The sequence below is a fragment of the Podarcis pityusensis genome (genome assembly GCF_964106645.2).
Source record: "Podarcis pityusensis genome assembly, chromosome: 3".
NCBI lineage: Eukaryota > Metazoa > Chordata > Lepidosauria > Squamata > Lacertidae > Podarcis > Podarcis pityusensis.
In genome coordinates this window covers 119,407,064-119,413,931 of record NC_138026.1, presented here as the reverse complement: position 1 = coordinate 119,413,931, position 6,868 = coordinate 119,407,064, and the positions used below count along the sequence as shown (strand labels likewise).

Here is a 6,868-nt window from a genome sequence, read left to right as displayed (position 1 = left end):
CTCTTACAATGGCACTGGCACCTTTTCTGAGAGGTGCCAGGACCGAGTTTCGGTTGTAGGCTGAGCCTAGTCCATGCCAGGGAATCGTTGGCCCGCGTCCTCAGATCCAGAGAGAGAGCAAAAGAAAGCACCAGGAAAGATCCTTCTTTGGAGGAAAGCAGTTTATTCTCTGTGCACAGAGACAGCCAGCAGAATAATTTCTGGAAGACTGGCTGCCCCGAAATACGCCTCTGCAAACTTTCTTATACCTTGAGAAAGCTCTCTCCCTCCTCCCCCCAAACGCCCTCCAGAAACTTCCCTAATCAGCTGGAAAGTTTTCAACTTATTTCCTTATATGGAATGGCATGTCTATATTGCTAGCCCTCTAAGCAGCCCCCTCGCTGGCTAAGCGTCCTGCATCCCCTCCTCCCGTCTCCCTCCTCCCGTCTCCCTCGTCCCGTATGTGTCTTTCTTATCTTGCATTCCTAAAGTAAGAAAGCGAGGGGCCTCTGGTTATTTCTAGCTTACAGTCTCCTTCATATGTGTCTTTCTTATCTTACATTCCTAAAGCGAGGGGCCTCTTTTGCAGAAGTCAAATTAGCTCAGAAATTTACTTAGATCCAAAGTACAGAGAATATAGAAGATCCTTCTTAGGTACAAGGTACAAGGTATAGAAAGCATATAGAAAGCAATCCTTCCCTCTCCCTTCACTCCCTCCTCTTCTTATGAACAACCTAATACTTAGGTTCGTTCTGGGGTAGGGGTCTATAATCTCTCATGAAAGCAAGCACACGAGGTCCCATCATGCGAGACATCATCTTCTCCATCATATTTTGCATACATTGCATCAAGCAGGGCATACAGAAGCAGAAAAGCAATAGAAGCATTATTGGACTTATCACCATAATAAATATCCTCCCCATCCATCCACCTGGGAAGATGCCGTCCAACCAAGACATATCCCAGCCCTCCCAGGTTTGTACAGGGACATGTGCTACCTTTTCAATGCTTGCTGCCAGATCACGGATAGCCTCGCCGTGGTCTGAAATGTTGAAGCAACATGCTCCACCTGTGAGATTTAACGCTGCACAAAAGCCTCCATGTTGCGCCAGGAGAAAGTCCAATGCTAATTGGACTGAGAGAAACGCATTGCATGTCTCATCCAATTGCGTAGCAATTAGCCTAAGGGCCGTGGCTGTCGTGTTAGCAACAATCTCTACCACTGCCTGGAGTCTGATTACGCGGTTCAAGTTATAGATCGGCCCCCTTGCCCCAGAGATTTTCTCTCCCTGATTCCATGAGGCTGGAGCATAATGGGCCAGTATCCTTTCCGGAGGCCACTGATTTTTGCCCCAATTCTGGGAGCTGCCACCTGCAAGTGTTGCCAGGTCAGCCGAACGCCTCCTTCTACGGGGTGCAGAGGCAATCTGGTCAGGAATCCACATGGGGGGTATTAAGTAGGCTGGAAAACAGACCCCATACCATCCTCTTGGGAGGGCATGATAGGCCTTCCTGCCACACACCCAGTAAACGTCCTGACCATGGGCAGATATGGTGCCTCTCAGCAAGCGGGCCAGGCATGCAATCAAATTGGAACCAGAAAAGGTTCCTGTCTCGGACTCAAACATGTTAGTCGGGGCTGGGAAGGTACGATCACAGTGGGAAGTGCCCACATAGGTCTGAGCGTCACTTATGTCATTTGATTTGTTGACACAAAGGCAGCCAGTGATCCTGTGAACCTGGAAAGGGACGGAATGATTCCATAAAGAAGAATGGTTGCCCAGAGGCTGGAAGGCAACAAGTGGAGTTGTAACCAAGGATTCATTCCAAGGCACAGGGAGGAGTGGCATTCCTCCCAGAGCATCTACAGGGGCCAGAGTGCAGACGGCACAATTGGTCCGATTTGCAGAGAACACAACCATCTCAGCAACCTGAATCCACTTATTATATGTGTGGTGGGCCCCCCACAATTGCAGCAGTTGTCTGGTCACTGTGAGTGGTATTGGCATTTCAAAGGTCAAAGGCAGCAGAAATACCAGCATGGGGACCCACAGTCGTATTTGAGCCATTGTATGCACGGGGAGGGGCTTAGGTAAGTGCTAGAGAGTGGGCTGGGGTGTAATTACGCTGAAAGAAAAGACCCACTAGACACCCTCCTCTGCAGGGGTGGCGTAAAGCAAACCAGGCCCAGGTACCTTCAATAAAGTTCAGTTATGCGAAAGGAAAGAAAAGAAAATGTGAAAATGTTCTCTTTCAATCCATGCTGGATCCTGGAGCCGTGCCAAACGTCAGCGTCCGGAGTGACGTAGGCAGGGCTGTAGTCTGGTGGGTGTCGGGTCGTCTGGTGGGCGTTGGGCATCTTGGGTCCCTTCCAACAAGGCTGGAGCGATGTCTGGGCGTCTGGGTCCAATCTGGGTCCTCATCATAGGGATGCAGAGGCTCGACCAAGGCACAAGGCGTTCCAGCAAAAGCTCACCTGTTAAGAGAAGAGATAACAAAGACGGCAGCGATTGCACAGAACAAATTGATAGGTAACATTTGCACATAAGGTATAGGCCTAGCAAACATTAATTCAAAAGGGTATGCTTGGCAGGAAACTTCGCAAGGGGTTAACAGTTCTGTTCCTTGGGTTAAGTTTTGCCAGCTGAGATTTTTAAAAGTCTCATTTGTGTGCTCTAGGTTTCAGAGCTTTAAGCCATGTTGCAAATTTCAGTTCATTTGCCAGTGTCTGTAGAAAGAACAATGCGCTCCTTGCTTCTGGCAAAGTTTCAAATTCCTCAAAATATCAATTCCTATGTTATGCTGCGGCTCCTTTTTCAGAATAAAATTGCACCTTAAAAAGAAAAACTTGACAAAGTTCACAGAAAGCATTCACTTGCTTTTAAGAAAGTCACTTCTTCAGGTTAATACTTTGGGGCAGGGGGGTGGGTAACTCTTGGCCTTCTGGGTTTATGTGGCTGAACTGTAAATCCAGAAAGTGTGAGGTTCAGGGTAACTGGCTGAATGCAGCAGTGTCCTTGGAATAGCTGCCAAGAGATAACGCTCTGAAGCTACCTCCAAGCGCCTGGCAGAAAGGGGGGGGGGAGCTGATGTCCTGTGACTTGCATGATTTTTTTTTTTTAAAAAAACAGTCTGTTCAATTGCTTTTTTGCTGCAACAGTCTTTTTGAGCAAGAACAGAGATGAAAAGAAATAATTTTTGAGAAATCTTGTTGTTCCCAGCCTGTGGGGAGTGGGGCCTGTGGGCATTCCATTTCCCAATGACTCCCTTGCCTGCAGATGGCGCACTGGCTTCTTCCCTAGGCGTCTTCTGACCCTCCCGTGGACACCCTCGCTTGCTCCAGGATTGCGTTTTTGGCTTTCTGGCTGCTGGCTGTTTGAAGACAAACCCCTAATTATTTTGGCCAGGTCCTCTTCGAAAGAAGGATTCTGATTTAAAGTGCTTGGAGGTCTGTGGTCCTGGGCATCGGATGACTCCAGGGGGTCGTACACTCAGTGGAGTGGAGCCATCAAAGTGGAGTTTTAGCTGCCTCAATTGCAACTATTAGCTGCCTCAATTGCAACATCAGTATTGTCCGCTGCCCTGAGGGCATTTTTCTTGCGGATTTCCTCAATGGTCAGTAATTGTAATTCTAGGGTTTTAAATCCCTTGGGTTTTTAATTGTCTCTTTTTTAACAGTTCTGTCCTATGCGGCTCTCAAAGCCTTCCCTTCTGTTTCTTTCTGCCAGTTCACATCCTTGCATTGTGCTGCTTCTAGAACCAAGAAGCCACATCCAGCTCTGTTTTAAACAGTTCTACATACTGGAACACTCTGTCAAACTGCTTACTAGTCCATCTTATCTCTTTATCTAGAGTTTTTCTGAAGTCTTCATCATCATCATCATCAACAACACCTTTCTCTTCACCTTCCTTGCTAACTCAACCAATCCCTTTACAAATTCCTCATCATCCTCTTCTTCCTCTTCTGATTCATCAGCCTTGGGGGGTTCAGGCTGGGGGCCAACTCCTCCCGGTGCCTGGGGGCCTGGGTCCAGGGGAGGGGCAGTTGGTGGAGCATAGGGTGGAGGTGGTTTAATGACTTCCCCCTCCTCTTCTTCTGGGTCTGGTATCACTGGGGGCTTTTCTGACTTCCCTGTCGGTCGAACTGCACAAACTGTACTTTGTGGGGCGTCGCCTCGGCAGGCTTTCAACCATGATGGGTTCTTTTCTACATTGGTTTTCCAAGTAGAAATGTAGGGGATCTGGTCTGGGTGGACGTTCAAGATATTTTGATACAGTGGGTTGATTAGTTGCAAATCAAAACTCCCCTCCGAGGGCCAGTTAGTTTGTTGCGAGGGCCAGTCAACCTCACATAATGTTCTCATCCTCCGTTGCCTCAATTTGATTCCCTAATCATCATGCTTTGTGGCTGCTTTCCAGTTGTTTAAAAAGCATTCCAGAGGACTACATTGGCTTGCCCCAGACCCCATTTTCAGATACTCTGCTGCTAACAGGTTGTAAATTCTCTCACTCTACACACACTACAGCCCTACAATCGCTCGGCCAAGGGGGACACTAAGCCCTGGCCCACACTTGACAATTCAGTCACTAGAGTATCTGACATGCAACATACAACATACAAAACACATCAATATAATTTCAACATGTAACACACTAAACACACCAAAATAATTTCAGCATGCAATACACAAAACACACCAAAATAATTTTCCCTCCTTCTTCTGTTCCAAATTTTTGCTGGTGGCACTCTCCTGCACAACCAGTCCCCTTTATTCCTGGTGGCTGGCACTCTACTGCGCAACCAATCCCCTTATTCCTGGTGGCTGGCACTCTACTGCACAACCAATCCCCTTATTCCTGGTGGCACCTTATTGCCTGTGGCACCCTGCCACAACCAGGGGAGGTTGATCAAGCCTCCTGCCCTTTCCGTCGGGCTGCCCTTTCCGTCGGGCTTACCTTTTCCGCTGCGGACCTGTCCCCTCGGCGCCGTCCTCTTTCCTCCCTCGACCTGGGTCCTTGCTCCGGAGCGGTGTGGCTGGCTCCCCCCACAAATTGGCAGGGTGCGCGTGGAGCCTGCAATTGCCGATCCGAGCTGTCCACCAAGGTCGAGCCTGGCTCTCCCCAGCCCTCTGAGGTGGGGCAGATTCCCGGTCAGGGAACCAAGATGTAGGCTGAGCCTAGTCCATGCCAGGGAATCGTTGGCCCGCGTCCTCAGATCCAGAGAGAGAGCAAAAGAAAGCACCAGGAAAGATCCTTCTTTGGAGGAAAGCAGTTTATTCTCTGTGCACAGAGACAGCCAGCAGAATAATTTCTGGAAGACTGGCTGCCCCGAAATACGCCTCTGCAAACTTTCTTATACCTTGAGAAAGCTCTCTCCCTCCTCCCCCCAAACGCCCTCCAGAAACTTCCCTAATCAGCTGGAAAGTTTTCAACTTATTTCCTTATATGGAATGGCATGTCTATATTGCTAGCCCTCTAAGCAGCCCCCTCGCTGGCTAAGCGTCCTGCATCCCCTCCTCCCGTCTCCCTCCTCCCGTCTCCCTCGTCCCGTATGTGTCTTTCTTATCTTGCATTCCTAAAGTAAGAAAGCGAGGGGCCTCTGGTTATTTCTAGCTTACAGTCTCCTTCATATGTGTCTTTCTTATCTTACATTCCTAAAGCGAGGGGCCTCTTTTGCAGAAGTCAAATTAGCTCAGAAATTTACTTAGATCCAAAGTACAGAGAATATAGAAGATCCTTCTTAGGTACAAGGTACAAGGTATAGAAAGCATATAGAAAGCAATCCTTCCCTCTCCCTTCACGGTGAGTCCTGACTGAAAAAAAAACCTGGTCCTGATTGTTCAGAAGTGATAGCACTGAAGCTCTTGATGGGTGTGCAATTCAGCAGTTTCATGTTGCCGTCTTTGTTCCAAAATGGCTACTGTAAAATCAGAATGCAAGGTGGAATTTGACTCACTTTGACTCAGAGTAGACCCACTGAAATTAATCAACCAACTTAGTCCTGATCATTATTTTCTATGGAGTAAAAGTTAAATACTACCCAAAGTCTTTATCCCTAATCCTAAACGTTGATAACTTGGAAGCCAGTCAGATTTGAAGCTGTGAAGCACATGATAGGAACCAAAAATGGTTAGTGTTATGTACTGAAGTTCTCACCCTGTGCCAGCAGGGGGATACTGTAGATAGTTTTCTTTTCTTTTTTTTTTATAAGATATTTATTGAGATTTTCAAAATGTTACAAAAAAAAAAAAAGGAAATACAAAATAAAAATGGTTAACAAAGTAAACAAAGAGAGAAACAAACCCTTCCAACAATACGAATACAAATTCAAAATAAGAAAAAAAACAGAAAAAGACAAAAATACACCACAAACATTTAAAAACATTTAAAAACAAATTCATTATTCTCAAATCCTCAACTGTCATTACCTTCTTTCTTTGACCTCCTCCTCCCTTTCTTTGTATCCTAGTTATTAATTATCCCAGCAAATCCTTTCCATATTTCATAATATTCTGTCGTTACATTACCTTAAACTCTTTTAATCTTATCTTTTTATTAAAAAAAAAACCTTAAAACTTAAATCTTATCCTTACCAACTTCTCATAACCATAATATTCTTTCATAATTCTTTAGGCATCTTTACTAAAGCCGAGTAATTTCATTCCAACATTTTTCTAACATTCATCAATTTTATAAAACAGTCCTAATAGTAAAAAAAAAAAGAAATACAAACAAATCCAATCTTCATCCAGCGTCCCTTCCTCCTGGTCCCGGGTTTTGTCAGTCCTTATTATCCCATCGATCTAGCGCATTAACCTGGCAACCTTATATCCGAGGCCCTCAAGTCTCTTCCATGTCCCTTTCGCAGCTCTTCTTCATATTTGTAACT

General features: G+C 46.1%; 1 long non-coding RNA gene across 1 annotated transcript; it reads right to left on the bottom strand.

Annotated features, from left to right (window-relative positions):
• Positions 1–560: 560 nt before the first annotated feature.
• LOC308474693 lies at positions 561–5,774 on the bottom strand. Its single transcript, XR_013984852.1, has 2 exons — positions 4,936–5,774; positions 561–2,455 (listed from the first exon to the last, which is right to left on the bottom strand). It is a non-coding gene; the product is annotated as an uncharacterized lncRNA (long non-coding RNA).
• Between the last annotated feature and the right edge of the window lie 1,094 nt (positions 5,775–6,868).